Below are 24518 nucleotides of genomic sequence, written 5' to 3' on the forward strand. Positions count from 1 at the left end.
ATAAACAAGAAGGAGGAACACTCTTGCAATTGTGTAGCTTTTTATAATCACCCCTCTGGAAGGTGTTGAATTTGAATAGCTTACTTCCATGTAACTCATATATAGCTACCGGTTTAAGGTTGATTATAGCCTATGTGTGTCTCTCCTTTGGACCTAGAAAATCTTGGAGGCAGATAAAGGTGGCTGGCTCTGCTTTAAACCTAAGGGGGATGAAAAAAGAGAGAACATAAGTGGCAGAGTGCAGCAGTATTCGAGATCTTGAGAAGTTTTCCTCTTGGGCTAACTTAAGGAACATTTGAATATCAAAAAAATTTTCCTATGGGCTATAAGGAGACTGAAAGATTGTAGTAAAAGAAGCTAGTAGAGAATACAGTGCCATCTGTAGAGTCCCAGAGTGAATCTGTAAAGGGCAATCCAACAAATGGAGGATATTATGAGGCTCATCAAGATTCATTAGTCCAATCAGAATGGTTTCTCAGGCTATGTGGTGTGAATAAAGTAGAAAAACATATGAAAAATCACTTATCCCATACACCTAAATGGTGTTGAACAGACAGTCAAGAAATTTTCATCATATCAAGTGATAAGATGATGAAAAAGAGAGGGACAGTATAATGTGTGACAGAAAAATATAATCTAAACTAGGCTGGAAGACATTTTCTAATACTGAGGTGCAGGAAAGCCATTCCGGTTTACGTGATCTGGCCTGAACTTTATGTGCATTACAATAGCCTGTCTTATGCCCTGTCAAGCTTACATTGTATGCCTGCTTTAACCATTAAAGAGAATAGCGCATTATTCAGATTGTTTAGAATGTCCACCTGAAGATAGGGATAAATGCCTCCTTTCCTGTAACAGCAGTGCTAACATTCCTTCAAAAGTAAGTTTCCCTTCCCAGACACCAAGGTCTTGCTGACTGTACATGCTGAAGTGAAAGTGAAAGTGAAGTCGCTCAGTCAGGTCCAACTCTTTGCGACCCCACGGACTGTAGCCTACCAGGCTCCTCTGTCCATGGGATTTTCCAGGCAAGAGTACTGGAGTGGATTGCCATTTCCTTTTCCAACCTCTGTTAAAACCTTGAAGGAATAAACCTCTGTTGTGTTTGGTGTATGTTCTTTGTTCTGACAAAGTATAAAACTGGACTGAAAATCATGCTTCTCCTGAGCAGTTTCTCAGAGCTACTGAGAGACAGTCTCCTGGGCTATAACCCTCTGTAAAACCCTGAATAAACTAAACTTACAACTATCAGTTTTCCTTTCAGTCAAAAATTATCAGGGTCCTCTGGTAGCTGTAGCCCAATAGTTTGGTAGTTTCAGAGCAAAATGGAGATGGGGAGAAAACAACAAGGAGATGAATTTATTTTTAAGGAGATGAATTTATTTTTAATCCCGAGAGAGTCAAATTGCCATGAGTTTGAGCAAGCTCCGGGAGATGGTAAAGGACGGGGAAGCCTGGTGTGCTGCAGTCCATGGGGTTGCAAAGAATCGGATGCGATTGAACAAAAATGAGAAGTTGCCATATCTAATGCGCGTGGCAAGTTGCTCAGTCGTGTCCGACTCTTTGTGAACCCATAGACAGTAGCCCAGAAGCCACCTCTGTCCGTGAGATTCTTTTTTTTTTTTAATTAAATTAAATTTTATTTTATTTTTTAACTTTACAATATTGTATTGATTTTGCCATATATCAAAATGAATTCGCCACAGGTATACAAAAAACTCAGAATTGTTCCTCTCCACGGAAATCTTTAGTAAAAGGCGAAAGATTTATAACAATCTGAAAAGAAACCAGAGTATGTCCATGAGATTCTCCAGGCAAGAATACTGGAGTGGGTTGCCATGCCCTTCTCCATTCATATCTAATAGATAATACATAATGCTATAAAGCTGAAACTCCAGTACTTTGGCCACCTCATGCGAAGAGTTGACTCATTGGAAAAGACTCTGATGCTGGGAGGGATTGGGGGCAGGAGGAGAAGGGGACGACAGAGGATGAGATGGCTGGATGGCATCACTGACTCAATGGACATGAGTCTCAGTGAACTCTGGGAGTTGGTGATGGACAGGGAGGCCTGGCGTGTTGCGATTCATGGGGTTGCAAAGAGTCGGACATGACTGAGCGACTGATCTGATCTGATCTGATCTGATCCCACAGAGAAGGCAATGGCACCCCACTCCAGTACTCTTGCCTGGAAAATCCCATGGACGGAGGAGCCTGGTAGGCTGCAGACCATGGGGTCGCTAGAGTCGGACACAACTGAGAGACTTCACTTTCACTTTTCACTTTCCTGCATTGGAGAAGAAAATGGCAACCCACTCCAGTGTTCTTGCCTGGAGAATCCCAGGTATGGCGGAGCCTGGTGGGCTGCCGTCTATGGGGTCGCACAGAGTCAGACACTACTGAAGCGACTTAGCAGCAGCAGCAGCAGCAGCAATGCAATCCCAAAGTCAAAGTAAAGTTGCTCAGTCGTGTCTGACTCTTTGTGACCCATGGACTGTAGCCTGGCAGGCTTCTCTGTCCATGGGATTTCCCAGGCAAGAATACTGGAATGGGTTGCCATTTCCTTCTCCAGCAGATCTTCCCAACCCAGGGATTGAACCTGGTTCTCCCACATTGTACACAGACACTTTACTGTCTGAGCTACCAGGGAAGTCCCACCCAAAGTCAAAAAAGATATATAAATGTAGCCAATATTTGAAAATGTGCAAAACTGGAGTGCTTTATATGAAAAGAGCTAGAATTGTGTTGTGTGGCCCAAAATGAAGATAAGAGACCCTACATTCCCCAAGTGAAAGTGAAAGTTGCCCAGTCATGTCCAACTCTTTGTGATCCCCTGGAGGAGGGCATAGCTACCCACTCCAGTATTCTTGCCTGGAGAATCCCATGGATAGAGGAGCCTGGTGGGCTGTATTCCATAGGGTCGCAAAGAGTAGGACATGACTGAAGTGACTTAGCACAGCACAGCACAAATTTATTGGCTTATAGCAGATAAGTACATTGTCATTTTATAAATGTTCAACAGAAGGTTTAGAGATGTACCTCCAGACCTCCAAAATTACAAGCAAAACAACCAAAACCAAAGAAAAAAAAAAAAAAAACCCTAACTAAAATAAACAATGCTTTTCAACACATCTACCATCTCCCTGCCTTCTGATAAATTGGTAAAAACTATTTAAGTCTCCAAGTCACTGAGTATTTGTATGTCTGTGGAAATATAACACCTTCTGCTCTAGGAATCTTTTCTCAATTATGCCAAGAATCTTTAAGGTTTAGATTCTTCCTTTTTTTCATGATTCACAGCAACTCACTATCGGGAAACCATTTTTCATGGATCTTTCATTTTTCTACATGTCTTTCAAGTGAGGAACTAACGATCCTTTGTTCTGGATGCTTTTCAAGTATTCATATACTGGACAGTCAAAAGACAGATAAAATCACCTTCTGCGGCAATAGATGGGCATACTTAGAGCCCATTATAAAATACAGAGTCCCTAAGCTCAGGGTCCCTCTCTTATAATGTTACTATGTGTGTCATTTGGTCTTTTTATATCACCTTATAGACATTAGAGCTTAGGGAATCAGCTCAAAAATACTGATACTGTCTTCTGCTTTCCTGGGAGTAATAAATGGCGCTTTCTCTCTGGCCTCATGTTTTTAAGCAGCATCCTAGGAAATGGGTCACTCTAAATTTTGTACTTGTAAATGAGGTAATATCTCAAAAGACTTAAAGTTCTCAACACTTATTCCTGTGGGAGTAGCTAGAATTGAAATTATCCTTAAATATTAAATAAAAATGTATCATCTTTCCTGCTCAAATGCCACATTTCTTTTGAGAGACAATTCTCTATAGATCTCCGGTGTTTGTGCATCTCTTACCAGCAAAGGCACTGACAACTTTTGTTCTGGACTATCTTTTCAAAGTTGCTTATATAGTGGGACATTTTAGAAGGTAAAGATAGTGTATATGCAAATCAGAAGACAGGTTTGTAAATTAAAATAATGTAAAATGTAAAATAAAATAAAAATAATGCCACCCTCTGAGGCATTTGCTCACACCCATTATTAGGAATTGGGGATCCTTATCTGTGACACATTCCCACTGTATGTACATCTAATGAGTCACTCCACATCACCCCCAGGGACTTCGAGGATAAGAGAAAACATCGTGAAAATGAAGTTCATGATGATTGTATCAAGTGAGCAATAAGGTCTTTTGTCTCTAACCTACAATCCCCTTGCCTTCTACCAACATGCATGAATCTTTGGCAAGATCCATTAATTATTAGCTTACATGCAAGGCAAAGCCTTAGACCCGTGCCGATTTGTGAAAGTTCTGTGATATAGTCTCATAGTTCTTGAAAGTTCTGTGTTTGCATTCAGAATCAAGTCCTCAACTGAATAACTTTCTTACTAAATTAGAATACTAATTGAAAGAAAGTCATTCATTTCTAAGATAACACAAATAGCTCATAATTAGCATCTTATTCTCTAATGAATTAAAGTTCAAGGTGTAAAATCTAAATTACTTCAAAAGGAAGAAAAATTATTTTTTAAAAATGCAGTTAAGTATCTCAAAGGTTAAGGATTAGCTTATCTTATTTGCCTTGCCTGATGAACTGACATAATTTCTAGCAAAATGAGCTCCTTACATACAGGGATGTAGGATATTCAATTTCAGTTACCACACTCTATTTCTCATATTTCTTTTTGCTTGAGGAGCAATTACTTAATTATCCCTTCAGTTGCTGAAGAGTTTTTTTTGGTGAAACTAGCTGTGGTGGAGCAATTTCTCAGCTCAATTTCCCCCAAACACAGTGCCAAACCACTTCAAAATAAGATAATTTTTTTTTTTCTGTACAACCTACAGCCATGAAAAATAAAGAGAATGAAAAGTATACAACAGTAAAGGGATAGATTTTTGCAGTAATTTCAACAAAATTAAGACAGTGGTCTTCTAAAATATTTAGAAGAAAGAATGTGAAAGTCACTCAGTTGTGTCCAATTCTTTGCATCCCCATGGGCTGTACAGTTCATGGAATTCTCCAGGCCAGAATACTGGAGTGGGTAGCCTTTCCCTTCTCCAGGGGAATCTTCCCAACCCAGGGATCCAATTCAGGTCTCCCACATTGCAGGTGGATTCTTTACCAGTTGAGCCACAAGGGAAGCCCAGGAATACTGGAGTGGGTAGCCATCCCTTCTCCAGAGGATCTTCCCAACCCAGGAGTCAATCCGGGATCCTCTGCATTGTAGGTGGTTTCTTTACCAACTGAGATATCAGGGAAGCCCTATTGGAACATACCACAGATACTCACTGTATGACCTTTATTTTTTTTTATTCTGGAAAACTGCAAGCCTAAATTATGCTTCTATCTAGAGTAACACTTCATTTTATTCATTTTTTTTATTTTAAAATTTATGTTGTAATGTAGTTAGTTGATTTACAATGTTTTGTTAGTTCCAGGTGTTAGCTTTAGGTATACACACACATATATCCACTCTTTTTATATTCTTCTTCCATATAGATCATTACAGATTATTGAGTAGAGTTCACTGTGCTATACATTAGAGCCCTATTAGTTATATATTTATATATTTTATATATAGTAGTGAGTAGATGTCAATCCAAATCTCCCAGTTTATCTATACTGTACCTAGTAAATAATCTATATTCAATAAATATTGGTTGCATCTTAGCCAATTATCAAACATATTGAACTGCTTGCCTGCTAAATTGTTTTAGTCGTGTCTAACTCTACGACTGTATGGACTGTAGCTCACCAGGCCCCGCTGTAGCTCACCCAGGTCCACGGGCTTCTTTAGGCAAGAATACTGGAGTGGTTGCCATGCCCTTCTCCAGGGCATCTTCCTGACCCAGGCATTGAACTGGCATCTCTTAAGTCTCTGTTTTGAAAAGTCTACTGTTTTAAAAGTCTACTAAAAATATCATGATCATAATACTTAATTAAATGATCCCCACAGCCAAAAAAGAAAAAAAAAAAAATAGTCACCAGTAAACAGTCAAATAATGGAAAGAAATTGACCTAATGCCATATATGTTGAAAATTGTTGCCAGTTAAATAACCAGAAAATATTTGAAAAACAGTGCTGAGCTTTCTGACATAATTCCCTATGAGCTACACCCATGAGTAGCAAAAATAAAAATAATTCTGAAAATTTGCAGTAAAATCTTTTATCACAATGTGGAGGCAAACAAACTGAGCAGGTATGTATTGCTTGTGGTCTGAAGTAAGAAGGAATTAGAGGATGGGAGAAACAGTTCTGGAAATAGGTGAAAAGAGGGAAGGATTTGACTCTCTAGCACATATATAATGTTTCCATTATCCCCTCAAACCTACACTCACACACACACATGCACACATATATTTAGATAGAGAAGTAAGAGGTGATAGAGATAGATAGACAAATGATAAATCCATTTGTGTGTCTATATAGAGGTATATGGAGAAGGCAATGGCACCCCACTCCAGTACTCTTGCCTGGAAAATCCCATGGATGGAGGAGCCTGGTAGGCTGCAGTCCATGGGGTCTCGAAGAGTCAGACACGACTGAGCGACTTCACTTTCACTTTTCACTTTCATGCATTGGAGAAGGAAATGGCAACCCACTGCAGTGTTCTTGCCTGGAGAATCCCAGGGATGGGGGAACCTGGTGGGCTGCTGTCTATGGGGTCACACAGAGTCGGCCACGACTGAAGCGACTTAGCAGCATAGAGGTATATCTGGGATAATACTCACTTTATTTCTCAGTGGTAGAATTTTGTTTTCACTTTATTTTTGTATGTGTCTGTATTACTTGAATTCTTTATATTGGGTATGAAATGCTTTCACAGAAAAATCATAGTATTTTAAAGGAAAATAATTTAGTGTGCTTAATTTTAGGTACATTTTATTATTATAATGCTTAATATTGCCTAAAGCAGGACGTGGTTTCTTAGTTTGAAAAGTATTCACTTAAATTTTTTTTAAACAGATCCAAAAAATGTTCCAGTTTTGCACAATTAAGTGGTGGTGGTGGTAGTGGTCTAGTCACTAAGTCACGTCTGACTCTTGTGACACTGTGAGCCTGCCAGGCTCCTCTGTCCATGGGATTTTCCAGGCAAGAATACTTGAGTGGGTTGCCATTTCCTCCTCCAGGAATTGAACCTGGGTCTCCTGCATTGCAGGCAGATGATTTACTGACTGAGCTATTGGGGAAGCCTGCACAATTAAGTACATGATTAAATTAAGTGCATTTTAAACTGAAAATACTAGGCATTTAGTCACTCTCCATTTTATCTTCATGTTATATATAATGTAGATCAGGTTTCATGTAAAAGTATTGTATGCTTTCAGTTTCAAATATATGTCTTTTCTCAATGATACATGAGATATATATATATATATATATATATATATATATATAGTAAGCAAAAGTGCTCTTAGCTGAAGGAGTCTATCCCTGTCTTTAATTATGTATAATAAATGTTTCAAAGTAATTAAATGTCAAGAAAAAGTTTTTTTTTTAATTAAATCCCTGATAAAGTATATACTATATGTTTTACTTAACATTTTATCTGTAACTGTTCAGTAATAAAATTCAGAACACAAAAAATACATAGTCTCTTAGATAATTAGGTCAGTTACTTTTTGCCACAAAACAAACCAGAGCAAAATTTATTGACTTAGAACAACTAATGCAGCTAGCTCTTTATCTGTGGCTGGACTCAGCTGGACAGTTCTTCACCGCTGCAAGTGTATGTCATTCGGCTGCCTGTTGGGTGATGTCATATGGAGTCTTTGGTGACCGTGGCATCTGATCACACATGTTGACATTAAATACAGCTCCAAAGAAGAGAGAGAAAAGCATTCAAGGACTCTTGTCCTCAGAACTGGAACCTATCTCTTCCTGTCTTTATTAGCAAAAGTAAGTCAAAACACGAACCCTTTCTAAAAGGTTTAAGAAATAGACTTTGCATATTTAAGGAGGGAGCTGAAAATCTCCCTCCCACTTTATTGTAGCTTTATTGATGTGTAAATTATATACAGAACACTGTACATATTTAATATTAATATATACAGTTTGATTAATTTGGGCATATGCATATATTGATTATACCACTACCACAATCAAAATTATAAACATAGCCATCACCTCTAAAAGCTCCTTTGTGCCCTTGGCTTTTTTGTTATTATTGTTCTGGGAACATTTAACAATAGATCTAAACACATTTTTTAGTGTACAACATCATATTGTTAACTACAAGTGTGTAGCATGTATATGTATGTTTTACAGTAGACATCTAGAATTTACTCATCTTGTATAATAAACTTTATATCAACTGATAAATAACTTCTGCTTCCCCTTCTCCCCATCCCCTGCAACCACCATTCTATTTTCTGCTTCTGTAAGTTTGACTATTTTAGATACCTCATATAAGTAGAATTATGCAGTGTTTGTCCTTCTGTGATGCCTTATTTCACTTAACATAATGCCTTCCAGGTCCATTCATGTTATTGCAAATGGTAGTTTCCTTCTTTGTAAGGCTAAATCATATTCCATTGTATGTGTGTACATATTTTCTTTATCCATCTGTTGATACTGAACTACTTTAACATCTTGGTTACTGTGAATATTGGTGCAATGAAGGCAAGATGTCTTTGAGATTCTGACTTCAATTCTTTTGGATATGCACCCAGAATTGGGATTGCTGGTTCAGATGGTAGTTCTATTTTTACATGGTTGGGATATAGAAAGGAGAAAATCGTGATCTTTTTTTGCAGTATACCCAAGGACTATACCTAAGATGGGAAGTTGTTACAGTGTGATTTGGGTTTAACATTGATCTGTGTTAATATAATCACCTACGTTCATACACTTGAGGAATTTAAAGTCATATGTATTAATTTACATGGGAGAAATTGTTGGTAGCATGGCTTTTTCAGCAAGTGTTTCATAACCAATTTTAATATCTTTATTCTCATATTTCTCTCTGTGTGTATGAGTGTTGGTGGTGGTAGAGGAGAAAATGAAATGTCACAAAAGGGAAAATTATGCCCTAGGCACTATGTGTACAGTTGAAAACTTTTATTTCATAGGTGTAGGGGATACGTTGCACTGCGGCAGCCTAGTAGCCTTGTATGTGTTCACATAGGTCATGCAGACAGCGTGGTTTGAACGCCAGCTTTCCTGAGCCCTGGTGGAGCAACACCTTGTCATCCATCCCCTGGAACACAGGAGAATGGAAAGCTTAGGAGAAGCTGCTCTGAGGACAGTTTCTATTCACCTCGTTATATTCCATAAACAGGTGTAATCCCTCAGTTTTTCATTATCTCCCAGGTTCTAATGAGGTATGAGGCATTCTGCCCTGTGCGCTTTGGGTTATAACAGCAGTCTGTAAATGCCTTCCAGGATTGGCTTCTCAGAAGCAGGGTGTCCAGAACTTGCATTGCATTGTCATCTAGTTCCTTTTATTTCAGTTTCACCCTTTTTGATGTGTGGGACAAAGCTTGATGAATTGTCTGCTTTAGCTACTTTTTCTTTTGTTGGCTATGTAAATAATAAAGTGTCTGAATCTAAAAATGGCTTCCTGTATTTTACTGGCTAAATCTGTATGTCAGGAAGCCTGTCAGGAGTTGGCCTGACTTGCTGCTGTGCACTTGATGGGGCTGTATTTAGAAATATGGCTGCAGCCACTGTGGCTTACCTCCTGTTACTTTTGCTTATTTTTTTTTTTCCCCTCCATCACAAAAACCTGAAAGCCCCAGGTAGTGTTTCTCCCTGAGAACATTAGAGAGCTCACTATATTGAACTTCCAAGAAAGTAATTGGGTTGGTTTCCAGAACCCTGCATCTTGATGGGGATGAATCCCACAGGGTAAATTTGAAACCACGTGAGCAACACTCTCCTACCCAGCTCTTCAAAAAGATTCTTCCCCATCAACTATGAATCAATATCATAATAAGAAACTTACACCTCAGTGTTACCCTTCTATATATTGTGTGATCTCTGTACTCTTCCCAGCAGCAGGGAGAAATCTTTCTTTTCTTTTGTGTAAAAGCAGTCATCTCAGGCTCTGAAACTGCCAAGTTGTTAGCTATGAAAACTTAGTTACCATTCTCCAAGTCTTTGGGTATAAACAGCCTAGTTTGAAATCTAAAAGCCCCTAAGGTATGGACACCAGATCATTCCCCACTCTGCCTCTCACTGAGACTGTAACACCTAGCCTCTGTCAATTGTAGGCTGATAAACAGACTCCTTTTATTTTCCAAGCATTTTGAGATCAGGTATTAGCATTAAAAAATTGCAATTTCAACAAAAGATACTGATGAGAATAAATATATTTCCATGAAATGCTGTTGATTTAGACAGTCCTCATGGAATTTGTTCCTTGATTTTTAATTTCAAAATCAAAATCAAGGATGTATATACTCTTAGTAACTCTTTAAGAACACATCCATTATCTAAAAATAATTTATTTTCCTTTGTTTTGAGCTTTAATTATCTTTTATATTCAAAAATGCTCAGTTTTATAATGTGCTTGACCAAAGCTGGAATATATTGAGAATGTTTTATTGAAAAATTCCAAATTTATTTCTGTCTGATATGAAGTTCTTAATATTCTACCTTACTGCATCTAGTGTATAGATTTTTTAAAATCTAGACTTTTCACTGTATTAAAAAATATTTAACAGAACACTAGTGTTTTTTACTAATATAAAAATGGAGTAACAAATTGACTCATCTCTCAGATTATTTTCAAGAATAAAATGTGTACTTTCTAAGAATCATGAAGAATATAATGTTTCTTGCTTTATTATATTTAATATATTTATGCCTAAAGATAACAAGCTGGTGTATTAAAATATTTTAAATGACAAATTAAGATATGATTAACCAGAGTGGGAAGAAAAATATAGTTGGATATTCAGATACAGAAATTGTCTTCAAATCTGTCGGTTTTGTTTTTTGTTTCAGAGAAATCAGTGATTTTTGACAGGTGTGAATTGCAGCAATGATACAGTTTACCCCAGAACATTCAAATTGATTTTTAAACACAAGTGATTCATCTTTATTTTTAAACTAATGCATTTTCGTATTCTAGGATAGTACTGAGATTTTCATGCAGGAAAATGACTTTGTGAAAAGAAAATGTATCATTTGGGAACTTAAATGCATAGTCAAATGCTAATGCATAAATGTAATACTGTACACATAAAGTTTTGTTTTTTTTTTTCCAAGAATAGTGAGCCTGTATTCATTACATTTGAAATATCTAGGCACTTCTAAATGGTTTTATGACTGTAGATAAATTTTAATCATAAAAGGAGTTATGAACCCTTCTAAATATAACATTGAACAATTTTATAAGTATTTACATGTATGCTTTTATTATTTTAAGAATATCTTCTTCCTTTTATATTCCCACTTTATACGCCAGATTCTGTCTTTAACATTTATTCTAAAGAAATATGAAAGGGTTCAGATTCCTAATTGCCTATTGAATTGTTCTAAGGCTAATTAGGGAATTTCCCTGTAGCTCAGAGGGTAAAGAATCTGCTTGCAATGCAGGAGACCCTGGTTTGATCCCTGGATCAGGAAGATCCCCTGGAGAAAGAAATGGTCAACCCACTCCAGTATTCTTGCCTGGAGAGTTTCAAGGATGGAGGAGCCTGGAAGACTCTAGTCCATGGGGTTCAAAGAGTCGGACACTACTGAAGCAACTTAGCACACAAGGCTAATTCAGTTCAGTTCAGTTCAGTTGCTCAGTCGTGTCCAACTCTTTGCGACCCCATGAATCGCAGCATGCCAGGCCTCCCTGTGCATCACCAACTCCGGGAGTTCACCCAGACTCACGTCCATCAAGTCAATGATGCCATCCAGCCATCTCATCCTCTTTCGTCCCCTTCTCCTCCTGCCCCCAATCCCTAGGACCCTAAAAATTATAGAAGAAAAATAAAAAGCCTGCAGTTTGAATGTTTTTGTGAGTCATGTTTATTCTTTATTTTGTACATTGTTAAAATGACTCAGCAAAAACTTAGGATGTAAAGTGATTGTTGCTGTCACTTCATCTTTTATGTCTATATGTGGTTACTGCAGTAATGTAATTATATGGTATTGTTTTTTTGACACTTGCTGTATCTAAAATCTAGTGTTTATCACTACTGCCATCAAACTATGAATATTTTTCTTGGGAAATATTCTCTCTGCTTCCATAAGAAATAAATATTATTTATTTATGGTACAGATTAGACGAAAAAAATATGCTCAAGACTTAGAAATTGAGAATATCTTTCCAAGCCTTACAAATATGGCATGACAAAGGATCCTGTGAGTGATTTTGCAAGTCAGATATCCTCAACTCCTCTTTCAGGAATAAAGGAATGCCTTCATAACTAAGTTATATAACTTCTTGTCATAATTCTCAGAGGTTAACAGAGAAAAATCAAAACTGGGAAAGATGTATAATTCAGATCTAGAAAGAATCTTTGCTATTAATCTAGGATATCTACCAAGAGTTAGGAAGAGACTGCTCTTCTATCAGAGCTAAAAAAAGTACACATGATAAAAATAAACTCATTGTGTCTCAAACTGATCACTACATAGACCTGGGACATTGTATTTTACACTACAACTTTCCAAATAATTATGTTTATTTAACACATTAGGAATTTCAGAAAATGAGGTAGAGTAAGGCAGAATAAGATTAGGAATTAAAGACCTCTCATTTTCATTTGGCTAATGCTCAGTTCATAGGTCAATAGAACTGAAGCTGGCCCTCCTCTCAGCATCAAGACTCAAATCAGGTCTTATATTTTATTTTGTTGTTGTTGTTTAGACTCTAAGTCATGCCTGATTCTTTTGTGACTCCAGGGACTGTAACCCACCAGGCTCCTCTATCCATGGGATTCTCCAGGCAAGAATACTGGAGTGGGTTGCCATGCCCTCCTCCAAGGGATCTTCCCATCCCAGGGATCTAACTCAGTTCTCTTGCATTTGCAGGCGGATTCTTTACCATCTGAGTCACCAGTGAAGCCTGCTGAACCAACAGAAAAGCCTTTTATTCTGTGGTTCAGACAACAAAGAATCTACCTGCAATGTGAGAGACCTGGGTTCGATTCCTGGGTCTGGAAGATCCCCTAGAGAAGGGAATGGCTACCCACTCCAGAATTCTTGCCTGGAGAACCCCATGAACAGAGGAGCTGGCAGGCTACAGTCCATGGGATTGCAAAGAGTAGGACATGACTGAGAGACTAACGCTTTCACTTCTTTTATTCTGTTAGTTGTGTTTAAAGTTTCCACTTCAGTTCCAAGTCAGAAAATGGGTGGAATCCTTTATCACAGCAATCCCCAACCTTCTTGGCACCAGGGACCAATTTCGAGGAAGACAGTTTTTCCATTGACCAGGGTCAGGTGATGGGGGTGATTTCAGGATGATATAAGCACATTATCGTGCACTTTGTTTTTATTTTGTGGCAATCTCAGAATTTTTTATTGAATTTAAGATTAGGGTTCACACTCCTTTGAGAGGCTAATGCTGCCACTGATCTGACAAGAAGTAGAGCTCAGGCAGTAATGCAAGCCTTAGAGAGTGGTTGTAAATACAGATGAAGCTTGGTCACTTGCCCACTGCTCACCTCTGGCTGTGTGGCCTGGTTCCCAACAGTAAGGTTCATAGTGCAGGAGTTGGGGACCCCTGCTATATCACATTTTGCAGCTATCATAACCTAGAGAAATATTGAACCCCCACAAAGACCTTTTAAAAATTAATGTAAAATCAAGTGAAAATGATACTTATAAATGAAAAAAAATTTTCTGAAGTTATGTAAAAAACGGATTGGCTATTTAGAGAAACAATGAATGGAAACTCAGAAATATCTATACATTAAAATATATAGAAGCATGGACTAATTAAATATTTCCACATGAAGAATGAAGTTCTGAACAGACAACAGACATAATAGACTATTTATAACTCTTTTGGAAGAGAAAGACTTTTCTATTCTTAGGATGCAAGGAAAGAAATGATAATAGTTAACAAGTAAATATTACTTTCTATGGAGTAGGAGCTACATCCTTTGTATAATATATTAATGCATTTTATCCCCATACAAACCCTACAAAGCAGGTATTACTATCATCTTCACCTTATAGATGAAGAGATTAATGTGTATAAAGATTAAATAAATTACTAAAGTGACACAGTTAATGGCAGAGCCGCCTTCATCTCAGGAAGTCTACATCACAATACATGTAAGGGGAAGAATTGGCCACATTAAATCAGTATTGTTTGCACACACACAAATAGAAAATGATTGTGAAAATGTAAAAGAATATTATAAACATTTTTAATATATAGAAGTTCAGGCACTCCATTACCAACAGAATATGGACATACCTTGTTTTATTGTGCTTTGTTGTACAGAACTTTGCAGATATTGCTGTATTTTTCCCCCCACAAATTGAAGGACTGTGGCAAATTTGCATCAAGCAAATCTATCTTCCCCATTTTCTCTAACAATATTTGCTCACTTCATATTTCTGTATCACATTTTGGTAATTTTCACAATATCTCAAAATTTTTCCTTATTATCTTTGTTATGGTGATATGTGATCGGTGATTTTTAATGTTACTTTTACAAAAAGATTACAACTCACTGAAGTTTCAGATGATTATTGGCATTTTTTAGCTCTATACAGTCAGCAAAAACAAGACCTAGAGCTAACTAGGTCTAGACTGACTTCCTTTAGGACTGACTGGTTTGATCTCCTTGCAGTCCAAGGGACTCTCAAGAGTCTTTTTCAACACTACAGTTCAAAAGCATAAATTCTTCGGCACTCAGCTTTCTTTACAGTCCAACTCTCACATCCATACATGACTACTGGAAGAACTGTAGCTTTGACTAGATGGACATTTGTCAGCAAAGTAATGTCTCTCCTTTTTAATATGCTCTCTATGTTTGTCAAAGCTTTTCTTCCAATGAGCAAGTGTCTTTTAATTGCATAACTTTTAAAAATACCTGCAATGGACATACCTGAGGTGAAGAACTGACTCATTCTCAACAGACCCTGATGGTGGGAAAGATTGAAGTCAGGAGGAGAAGGGGACAACAGAGGATGAGATGGTTGAATGGCATCACTGACTCGATGGACATGAGTTTGAGTAGGCTCTGGGAGTTGGTGATGGACAGGGAAGCCTGGCGTGCTGCAGTCCATGGGATAACAGAGTCAGACACAACTGAGTGACTGAACTGAGCTGAATGACCAACTGGAATTTGAAATTAAAAATAATACATGCATAATATGTCACATTATCTGAAATACATGTAAATAAAATGTGCCAATTTAATATAGGAAAAAATCTAAAGCTGAAAGGTCAAAAGAACTTAATAAATTAAGAGATATTACATGCATTAATCAGAAGACAATGTCGTTAACATGTTGATTCTTCCCGTCAATCTCAATACAATGCAAATCCCAACAAGCTATTTTATAAGTTATCAGTAAATTGGTTTTAAAGTTTGTATGGAAAAACAAAATAGCCAGCACGTTTATAAAAGGAACAAAGTTGAACTTCAAGACATCTGAAACTATGGTAATTAAGACGATACAGATTGATGAAAGAACAAGCACATAAATCAGTGCAGCAGAGTAGAAAGCTGAGAAATAGACACACAGATATAATCAACTGATCTTTGAAAAAGGAGCAAAGAGAAGAAATGACAGTCTTTTAACAAATGGTCCTGGAAAATTGGATATCCATATGGAGACAAATGAATCTAGACATAGAATCTTTGATCTCCCTCACAATAACTCATAACCCTAGCTGTAGCATAAGGAAAATATGCCAATCAAAGGACATTCTACAGAATACCTGACTAGTACCCTTAAAAACTTTCAAGGTTATTTGAAACAAGGAAAATGCCAGAACTGCCACAGAGAAAGGAACATAAGAGACCTGACAACTAAACATAATATGTTATCCTACATAGGATCCTGGAACTGTAAAGGACAGCAAGTACAAATTAACGAACTCTAAAGAAACCATTAGTTCATAATAATGTGCTAATCTTGCTCATGAGTTTTCACAAAGATTTCTTACAAATGTAAAATGTTAATAACAGGGAAAACTGGGTTCTGGATATATGAGACCTGTGTACTCACAATTCTTCTACAATTCAAAAAAGTCCTATGAGGTACAGTTTAATTGAAAAGAATGAAAGCAAGGGTAATAATGTCTCTGTGAGGATTGGATGAGATCATGTAGTAAAAAAGAGCTTGAACTAATATTATAAAGTTCCATACAAAGGTATACAATCTCTTGTAAGAAAATAATTTTCACTTACTTCTGGTTTAATATGTGTGTTAAAATGGGGACTCTTACTGGTTTCTGGATTAGTAGAGTTATAACTAAATTATGTTTAGTTGATTCAAGAAGGAAGACTATATATATTCTAGAATTCTCAAAGTATCCAATTGGTTGGTTCACAAAGGATTTTGAACATTAAAATTGTATAATATAATGATTTGAAATTTGCTCAGGGAGAGAAGATTTGTCTTTAAAAATTGCCTAATTAGCTAATGGACTGCTTTTATAATTTATACCCACAAACAAAATGTTACACTCATAAAGCTGAAATAAAGCTGGGATGTATTCTTATAAATTTCCCTTCATACAGTGCTTTAATCAATCTAATGTTCAGAATTCAGAGCTACCTTTAAATGTTTTTTTTAGAATAAGGAAGCCTTAATTTGGGTATATTTAAAGAGTTTAGATTTATGCATAAAAAAATTCAAAAGATAAAGAGTGGGGAATTATGTCTTTTCTAAAGCAACTGCATTGTTTGATTTTTATCTTACTTTCAATGAAAATCAGCCACTCAGCAATAAATCAAGCAATTATTTGTAACTGACTCTCTTGATTTTTCTGAACTTTCTAACAAATGTTTACATTGAAAGAAGTAATATTCTTTTTTAAAAAAAATTTGAAACCAGAAAGTTTGCATAGAACACCTGGTAAATTATTAAAGTGTTTAGTATTTATAACTTGGCACTCATTGTGTGTGGTATACTTGATCAAAGTGTAACTGTTGTATTTTTTTGTCTCTACCAAAATTGAAAATTTGTGTTCAGTTCCTCTTTAATTAGTCAGTTTTCTTTACTTGCAAGGGCAGTGGTAGTTCAAATGTAAATCTTATTGATTAAGAGACTATTAATATTTAGAGATGAGAAAAAAATGTGTTTCAGTGGCTTAATTACTTCACAGAGTGACTTATAATATCATTTGAGCTCAGATATTGTTAAGATGAATATGTTTATTAAAGAGAGAGAATGGAAATGGGAAAACAGTTATTACTTGACTACTTGTTAGGTGTCAGTAAAGCAACCTGGAGCTTTCCCACATAATAGCTTACTGAATAATACCATAAGTGTTAGTCACTCTGCCATGTCTGACTGTTTGTGACCCCATGCACTGTAGCCCACCAGGTTCCTCTGTCCATGGAATTCCCCAGGCAAGAATACTGGAGTGGGTTGCCATTCCCTTCTCCATGGGATCTTTCAGACCCAGAGCTCAAACCTGGGTTTCCTGCATTGTAGGCAGATTCTTTACTGTCTGAGCCACTGAGGAAGCCACTATAAGAGGGAAGTATTATTAATCTTTTAAACAAGAGGGAACTGAGGCTCTGAATCTGTAGATAAGTAACTGTGAGAAATTATATAGCCCTTAGCATATAGTGGAGGCTCCCAAATTCTGGCATATCTGACTCCAGAATCCATCTACTTCCTTCTATTCAGCAAGTCATTATAATCATTGACTCTGTTTCTACCCTGTGACCAATCCTATAGTCCCAAAGCAAATTAAAATGTATAGGCCAATTTCCTATATGAGTAAAAAAAGAAAAAGAATATTGTGCGGAGACAGAGGTAGGCATATATTGTAGTTATGCTGCCACAAGCCAAGGAATACCTGGGACTTTCAGAAGCTGAAAGAGGAAGAAACTGAGCTCCTCAAATTTGTCACTTTATTAGCGCTAGATTGGTACCTTGCTTCTCAGCAGAATACTCCACAGACATATATTTTGAAATGCATTCTTGGGGGTCACAGGTACCCTGAAGCTCTAGATGGGCCTTTGCATGAAACATTTAGCTGCTTGTAAATCTATATGTAAGAACTTGAAACTGAATAATCTAGTGAAGTTTCCCTTTCTTTGATTTGAAAGTCAGTAAGTATATCATCAAGAGACTGAATCACTCTGGTACATTCTGGTAATAAATAGTAGGAAGACAGATGGTTATAAAAAGACATTTAAAGTAGAAACTTGGAGGACAGTCATTTCAAAGTTCCTTTTTTCTTGATGTGACATAGTGGTCATACTTTATAAATCTACTACAGTCATTTAGAATGTTCTTCCTACTTAAAAAAAAGCACAGAAAGAAAGAAAGAACAAAGGAAAACATTGTGGCACAAATAGAAATAACATACTAAATAAAAGTTATGCATATTTATTTTAAAAAAGCAATGTTGAGGAAATGGTGATGAATGTGGTAATAAGTAACTAGAATGATACTCATACAAAATGTGAATCAGAGATAGTTGCAGTTGACTTCATATACATTGAGTCATCAGGGGGTATTGTATCATTTTTTTTTCCTACAGATTATTCAAGGAGAGACTTTAGGGAATATTTGAAAATAAACATGTAAACATGATTTCAGTCTTCTTTTCTGGAGAAATAAGTCTGAGGACTTCTCCATACATCAGCCAGTAGTCAACACTAGATCCAAAAAATATAGCTAAGTTCTTTTTTTTTTTCTCTTGCTTTGATATTTCCATGCAGAAACAATGATTGCATTCTTTACTAGATAGAAATCCAGTTATATAAGCACTTTTTCTCTCTGCAATACACTTGCCCATCTTTGCTTTCCATTTATTACCTGTTTAGATCTTCACTATCATCCCACAGTTGAGCTTTCTAAATTACGTGCTCAGGCATTCAGTCATGTCCGACTTTTTGAACCCTATAAACAGTTGCCTGCCAGATTCCTCTGTCCTTGAGATTTTTCCAGGCAAGAGCACTGGAGTGGGTTGCCATTTCCTCCTTCAAGGGATCTTCCCAACCCAGAGATTGAACCCCTGTCTCCTGTGTCTCCTGTGTTGCAGGAGGATTCGTTACTGCTCAGTCACTGAGAAAACCCTTTCTAAATCAAGAGGCATACAATTTCCCCTCAGAGCCCATATCCAACAGCAGATTTACTGATACATCCTTTGGTTTCACACCCTGACGGATGTCAAGGTATTATAAAGGTAAAGACTCACAGAACTGACTCTTATGCCTTGGTAATAGAATTAAATTTACAGTTAACTTTAATTTGTTTACATGGGGTGAATTTATGGGTCATGTCTTAAGAAATGTGATCTGTTGAATTCAGTATTGTGTTCTATTTTGGACATTGATATTCTCCTTAGGTAACTTTATGCTCAAGATTCTCAGATCAAACAAAAGAAAAATGTCGAGAAGTGGCAAACATACGTACTTGCAAAACTGAATCCATTTTCATCCTCTCATTGCTATTTTCTGACCCTGGAAACCCTTCTAGTAGTTCATTTCAGCCGCTCAGTTGTGTCCGACTCTTTGTGACTCATGTCTGACTCATGTCCATGATGCCATCCAATCATCTTGTCCTCTGTCATCCCCTTCTCCTCCTGTCTTCAGTCTTTCCCAGCATAAGTGTATTTTCTAAGGGGTTGGCTCATTGTACCAGGAGGCCAAAACATTGGAGCTTCAGCTTCGGCATCAGTACTTCCAATGAATATTCAGGATTGATTTCCTTTAAGATTGACTGGTTTGATCTCCTTGCAGTCCAAGGGATTCTCAAGAGTCTTCCAACACCACAGTTCAAAAGCATCAGTTCTTCAGCACTCAGTTTTCTTTATAGTCCAACTCTCACATGCATACATGACTACTGGAAAAACTATAGCTTTCACTAAATAGACCTTTGTCAGCAAAGTAATTGTCTCTGCTTTTTAGTATGCTGTCTGGGTTTGTCATAGCTTTTCTTCCAAGGAATAAGTGACTTTTAATTTTATGGCTGCGGTTACCATCTGCAGTGATTTTGGAGCCTAAGAAAATAAAGTCAGTCACTGTTTCCATTGTTTCCCCATCTATTTGCCATGACATGATGGGACCAGATGCCATGATCTTAGTTTTCTGAATGTTGAGATTTAAGCCAGCTTTTTCACTCTCCTCTCACTTTCATCAAGAAGCTCTTTAGTTCCTCTTCACTTTCTGCCATCTAGTCAAGTCCTTACTTAATTTATTCTCCCATTTAATTCTCCAATTCAACATTGCCGGAGTCCAGCTCCAGCAGCCAGGGAATCAGCCTGAAGGGGTGAGCGGTGTCGGTGGACAATGATGTAGCCTCTGACTCGAGGTACGGGACTACATGTTTATTTCAAGCTTCAGGTTTTCTTTTATACTTTGACAAAAGCATTAGGTCAGAAGTTTGGCATTTTTAGTTTCCCCCCAAGATTTATTGTCTCCAGAAATGATTGTTGCACTACAAACAGAGTTCCTGCTTCAGCAATTCTCTCAGAATCGGCTTTACTATCTATTATCTGCTGCTGTTGCTGCTAAGTTGCTTCAGTCGTGTCCGACTCTGTGTGACCCCAAAGATAGCAGCCCACCAGGCTCCCCATCCCTGGGATTCTCCAGGCAAGAACACTGGAGTGGATTGCCATTTCCTTCTTCAATTCAAGTCGTTCAGTCGTGTCCGACTTCCAGCGACCCCATGGACTGCAGCCCACCAGGCTTCTCCATCCATGGGATTCTCCAGGCAAGAGCACTGGAGTGGGTTGCCATTGCCCTCTCCAACCTATTATCTACTTCCTCTTATGTGTCTTATACTTGTGATTACATTGTAATTCATGCTGCATTCCTCAGTTTATTTCTTATCTTTCTAAATCCTGTTTGCCCGTAGCATCTGCCCATAGCATCTTAAGATCACTATCTCCTAAAAAGGCTTCTAGCTATTAATATCTCTAAAATTCCTAATCTCTATAAGCTACACTAAAATATGCTAACACTACAACATTCCTTAAACTTTTAGCTTCTAACTATTCTTAATTACTCCTAAACCCTAAACTCAGCAAACTTCTTTTGCCATAAATATTTCCCTCACAAATGGGTCTCAGATAACAGTCTTTCCCAAGGCCTCAAGCTGTGGCCTGTGTGCTCATCCTGGAACATTCTTTGTAAAGATCCTTGAACAAATGTCAATGGTTACTTTATAGATTATTTTTTGGGCACAACTGAAGAAGGCTTTGTGCTTTCTCATGCTTTTCTCAAGAACAATAAGCACCTTAACATTCTTTCTAGCCAACTCAACCGAAGAAAGGAAAGAACAAGTCAGAATCACAAAACCTAACTCCTTCATCCCGGGACCGTGCCTGTGGGGTGAGGAGAGGGGGTTGGGGCCATGCCTCCATTTTGTCAGTAATGCCTAAAGTGGCTCCTGACACAACATACTAATCTGACTTACTAATTCAACACTAAAACTTTTCACCACCTCTTTTGAATAAATAGTGTTTCAATCATCTATTCCAATTTCCTATGAGGCCAGCAGTCAGAGAGTGATAAGGAATATGATATGTCCAGCTCATATTATGTTTTCCTCACCATTTAGTGTCAGTAAAATGTGTACCTTGAGAGGAAGAAAAAAGAAAAGTTATCAAATGAACAAAATCGATAAAGAACTTTACGTCCCAAACATTAATTGTATATTCCAGAGTGCTTTGTGTCTAAGTAAGTAGAGCCTAATACAGCATAGGTGTCAAAATCAGTGAGCTTCCCTGTTGGCTCAGACGGTAATGAATCCAATCCCTGAAATCCCTGGGTTGGGAAAATCTGGAGAAGGGCATGGCAACTCACTCCAGTATTCTTGCCTGCTAAATCCTGAGGACAGAGGAGCCTGGCAGGATACAGTCCATGGGATCACAAAGAGTTGGACACAACTGAGCGACTAAGCACAGCACAGTCAAACTCAGTAACATCTAGTTGTGGCTTGTGGTGATCTCAGAAAGGTTCAGTGTAATGTATTTGTGAACATGCCAACTTTTCCCCTCAGGGAAATTCACCCACTTCCATTTTCAAGCAGTTTCCTTTCTTATTGTCATTGGGTTTAGATTCTTTCTCAGATACCCAGTGTTCTTTCAGCCTCCAGGTACAAGGCCTGAATATCTACATAAACACCTATATCATGAATCCAGCTTTCTTACTAAATATCTGCCTTAGCATTTCAATCCTCTTTTGGGTCACCATTGAGATTTTTTTGGTGGGCATCCACATGACCTGTTTTAACTCTTTAAGTTCCATAACTTAGGTGGCCTGTAAGAGTTTTTGTTTGTGTGGTTTTTTTGGTTTGTTTTTACTAGTCATCATCTACAACCTCATATTTAGCCACATAACAAAGTTACTGCATACACACCAATATCTGGTGAATATATAAATAGTACCCAGAAAGTAGTGTCCTACCTTCATTCACAATTAAGTAGATATCTCTCAACTCTGCCCATTTTTCAACTTGCTCTTATTGACATTTTGCCATTTGCTTATTATTACTGCTGAGCTTTCCAGGTAACTCAGTGGTAAAGAATCTGCCTGCCAGTGCAGGAGATGCAGGAGATATGGGCTTGAACCCTAGGTCAGGAAGTCAGGAAGATCCCTTGAGGAGGAAATGGTAACCCACTTCAGTATTCTTGCCAAAAATATCCCCCTCCCCTCACCATTAGGGAGCCTGGCAGGCTACAGTCTGTGGGGTGGCAAAGAGTTGGACATGACTGAGCAACTGAGTGCATGTGTGCACATATAAACAGACAGTTATTACTGCTATTTTCCAAATAGCTTTGAAACCTTCAATTCAGAGCAGTTTGCTTAATCTCTTTTGAGATGTAATGGGACTCAGACCACAGAGTAATGGAAACAGAGAGTTCTCAAAGAGATCTTGTACTTGCCTGATGAGCAGAGTAACAACTTGCTCATATACACTGTCAGTTCAGTTCAGTCGCTCAGTCATGTCTGACTCTTTGAGACCCCATGAATTGCAGCATGCCAGGCCTCCCTGTCCACCATCAACTCCTGGAGTTCACTCAAACTCACGTCCATCGAGTCAGTGATGCCATCCAGCCATCTCATCCTCTGTCGTCCCCTTTTCCTCCTGCCCCCAATCCCTCCCAGCATCAGAGTCTTTTCCAATGAGTCAGCTCTTCACATGAGGTAGCAAAAGTATTGGAGTTTCAGCTTTAGCATCAATCCTTCCAAAGAACACCAGGACTGATCTCCTTTAGAATGGACTGGTTGGATCTCCTTGCAGTCCAAGGGACTCTTAAGGGTCTTCTCCAACACCAGTGGTCATATACACTGTAGATGATGAATTTTCCCTTTAGTATTTGTCTGACAACACCATTTCTATTTTATCAATGTGCTTTGTTGTGTCACTCCCCTCAAAAACCTTTCTGATATTACCCAAGACAAGATGTCTTGAATGTCCTTCAATGGTGGGAGTGGTTTATAAGTTATCAGTTGTATTTCAAATGGGTTATATGAGCAGCTATCTCAGGAAGTGTCTGACTCTTTGTGACCCCATGGACTGTAGCCTACCATGCTCCTCCATCCATGGTATTTTCCAGGCAAGAGTACTGGAGTGGGTTTCCATTTCCTTCTCCAGAGTATCTTCCCAAGCCAGGGATTGAACTCAGGTCTCCCGCATTGTAGGCAGACGCTTTACCATCTGAGCCACCAGGGAAGTCTATCTTAGGAAGAGAGAAAAGCAAATAGGTTCCCCTAAGGAATCCTATTAAATTTCTGCCAAAGGCTACTATATATTTATTCTTATTGTGTAGATGGCAAATTTCATCTGAACAGTTGATTCATAGGGTCCAAGTCAGTTTGTGCTATCACTCTAGTTTTTGTTTTTGTTTTAAATCATTAATTTCCTCTCAAAATTTCCTCAAATTAGATATATCTTTGGTGGCATTGTGATTCAACATTTTGGTAAAAAATAATTCCGAGAGAAGGAATTTTGCCAAATTCAAATACTTCTGCAATTTGCTGGAATTCTTGCTTATTGCAAAGATGTTAGAGGTAATTTATTTTTAATGACTTGATTACTGTCTCTGCTCTATTCCATATCATTCCCAGGAATGCACAAATCAGTATGGGCTTTCCTATGTTAGCTAGATTGATGAACCAGGCTCTATTTGTCATATATGTCCCTATAGCTTTTTCTTCTTCCTGAGTTTCTTCCTCTGATGATGCAATTATCATGATATAGTCAATATAATGTACAAATAGGTTCTTGATGCTAAACCTGGATGGCTCAGCAGGTAAAGAATCTGCCTGCAATGCAGGAGACACAGGAGACATGGGTTCACTCCCTGAGTTGGGAACATCTTTCAAGACCAGCTCAACAAGCAGAGTTTCCGAAAGCACAATACACAGTGAGAGAATGAGAAATGAGACACAAAA

General features: G+C 37.8%; 1 non-coding gene across 1 annotated transcript; it reads right to left on the minus strand.

The window, feature by feature from the left end:
* Positions 1–1676: 1676 nt before the first annotated feature.
* On the minus strand, positions 1677–1793 carry LOC112449636 (U5 spliceosomal RNA). Its single transcript, XR_003038234.1, has one exon. It is a non-coding gene; the product is annotated as a U5 spliceosomal RNA (small nuclear RNA).
* Between the last annotated feature and the right edge of the window lie 22725 nt (positions 1794–24518).

Source organism: Bos taurus, chromosome 14 (assembly GCF_002263795.3).
Source record: "Bos taurus isolate L1 Dominette 01449 registration number 42190680 breed Hereford chromosome 14, ARS-UCD2.0, whole genome shotgun sequence".
Taxonomy (NCBI): Eukaryota; Metazoa; Chordata; class Mammalia; order Artiodactyla; family Bovidae; genus Bos; species Bos taurus.